Below are 2,559 nucleotides of genomic sequence, written 5' to 3' on the forward strand. Positions count from 1 at the left end.
CTAAATAACTATCCATCTGGCATGTTGACAAAAGTTCTTGGATTGGAAGAAAGGTTAAACTAGAAGCCCTCAAAAATCTCTTCCACTCTATGATTCCATAATTAAATATGCTCTACTTAATGAGCCATTTGTTATCTCTACAGGGTGAGTAACTTATGGTACGTGTCTCCATGCTATCTCCCTGCCAGGTCTAGAAACTAAATTAAATTAATCTATCACCACCTGAAGTTAGGAATGAGGGGAAAGATATGTTATAATGACTTAAAGAGTCTGGAGTCTGAATATTCACCTAAGAACCTCAGCTTTCCCACTGGCAAAATGTCACAATCTGTCTATGTCATATCATTATCTTAAATATAAAGAATAAAAACAAAAGAAAATTGATGTTTTCCAAATTAAAATCTAAAAGGAGTTAGGTAAAATACATTTTAATATTCTGAATATTTAAAAAGTAGATGATATAATTGGCCACATTACAGACACATTTTTAAGTACTTCCTACAAAGTAAAACATTTTAAAGACTGCTATCCCTGGAAGGGTATAAATATTTGTTTTAGAGGGTTGAATGTCCACTGAAAGCCAGTAAACTAAATTAAAATGGCATATTTAATCCTACTCCTCTCTCTCATTATATTTATGCAATGTAAGAAAGGTAAACAAATCCTGAAGTCACTAAATTATTCACTGAGGTGAATCATCTTAAGTGAATGAACTGCCACATGGCATATAAATATTTTAAGTGGACAAATAGCTTTATAAGTAGATAGAATTTTTTTGCTTCCTTTCACATTTGATGGTCTCAGAAAGGTGTTATTGCTTTGACATTTTTGTTAGGGATAATTTGAATAAGTAAATATTTCTTACAGGAACATAACCATAAATTAATATAACCAGAGTATATGTGTATATATGTGATTATATTGTATTCAAACCATTAAAAATTCTAGGATTATCCAAGTATGAAAGTTTTACACCCTGATGCATTATTAATTTTAATCAAATTTGAAGCACAAATGAATTAAGAACAACTAGGAGAAAGTGACTGAAAAGAAATCAGTACAAAAGATCAAACTGAAACGTGCAAATTGAAACATGTGACTATGCCATTATAGGATAGCAGTGGTTGACACTTTTTTTTAAATTTTACAAAGGATGGTACCTGTTTCTTGGGGAAGGAGTTATATACCCAAACCTAAAGGACAGTGGTTGCTATCAAGGTCCTTAACTGGCATTAATTTCCACAACTCTGATTTTTTTAGATCAACAGTCTCTTGCCTTGATCACTTTTTTTTTTAAATTATGTTATGTTAGTCACCATACAGTACAGGCCCCCATCCCCCCTCCCCTCTGAAACCCTCAATTTGTTTCATAGTTTCTCATGGTTCGTCTCCCCTTCTGATCACTTTTTTTTTTAAGATTTTATTTATTTATTTATTTGAGAGGGAGAGCCCATGCACAAGTGCAAGCAGGGGGAGGGGCACAGGGAGAAGGAAAGAGAGAATCTCACCACTGTTGTGGTGCTCAATCCCATGACCCTGACATCATGACCTGAGCTGAAACCAGGAGTCGGTGCTCAACTGACTAGGCCATCCAGGCACCCCTCTTGCCTTGATCACTTAATCAAGAAAAAAAAAATAGTGAAAATTTAAAAATGCAAACAATACATCCCTGGCACTGCCTAGGAAATGGTCATATTATCCAAACTCATGGCAAACACTGTCTGTCAATGCATTTATGGACCCCTTTTTCAAATTTGGTGACTATGCACAAGAGAGACTAGGTCTGAGTATAAATTAGGGATCTCAGGTCATAGCTAAAGTGTCCTATGGTTCAGAAAAGGACCTTGGGACAAAACAGTAATTGCATTTGTAAGATGGCAAGACAATAGAGGTTTATAAGCAGATAAAATAAAACTCAATTTTCATTGGAAATTTTTCATTTCAGTTACAAAATATTTTAGAGAAAATGGTTAAGAAATATAGCAGACACTCTATTAATCAGATTCAGCAAATAACATCTTTCCATGTTTTTTCAAATCTCCATTTTTTTAGAGTAAAATTTTAGAGATATATAGAAAAGCCATCATCCATCCTACTCCAGTCCCATTTTACCAAAAGAAAAGCTTTACTTGAAGTTGTTCTTTCATTCAAAGCACTAAGACATGCATATATCTATAGTCAATATAAAGGTTATTTATTTTAATCATAACTTTATTATAATCTACAATTTCCATCGTTCTGTAAGTTGCACTATTTTACTATTATTGTTATTATTATTTTAAAATTTCCATGAAACTTGTACATCTAGTTTATTTAACTCCTTCAATAGTTTTCAACTATATGACTAAACCACAGCTTATCTCTCCATTGTCCTATTACCTATATATTGCTTGTAATTTATTTTACTATGAAAAAAGTGGTACATTATTCTCCATAAGTTTTCTTGTGAACATAAACCAGAATTCATATGTAAGTATGTGTATAGACAGGGAGAGACAAAAAGACAGAGACAGACAAAGAGACAGAAAGGGAATTATATGGAGAGAAAGATTCCTGAAA

This window comes from Ursus americanus, chromosome 35 (genome assembly GCF_024610735.1).
Source record: "Ursus americanus isolate L20-20 chromosome 35, mUrsAme1.1.p, whole genome shotgun sequence".
NCBI lineage: Eukaryota > Metazoa > Chordata > Mammalia > Carnivora > Ursidae > Ursus > Ursus americanus.